Here is a 325-nt window from a genome sequence, read left to right on the forward strand (position 1 = left end):
TGGCGGCGGCGGAGGCGGTGTACGTCGAGCCGCTGTCGTGCGCGGTGCACGCTGTGGAGCGGTCGCGCGTGCAGCTGGGCGACACGGTGGTGGTGGGCGGGTGCGGGCCGATCGGGCTGGGGATGGTGGCGGCGGCGCGGCGGAGCGGGGCCGCGCGCGTGGTGGCGGTCGACGTGCTTGCGCACCGGCTGGACGTGGCGCGCGCGTGCGGGGCCGACGCGGTGCTGCGCGCGGGGGGCGACGAGGACGTGGTGGCGCGCGTGCACGAGATGACGGGCGGGCTCGGGTGCGACGTGTACCTGGAGGCGACGGGACGGCCGCAGGG

This window comes from Chondrus crispus, genomic scaffold (genome assembly GCF_000350225.1).
Source record: "Chondrus crispus Stackhouse genomic scaffold, scaffold_25, whole genome shotgun sequence".
Classification (NCBI taxonomy): Eukaryota; Rhodophyta; class Florideophyceae; order Gigartinales; family Gigartinaceae; genus Chondrus; species Chondrus crispus.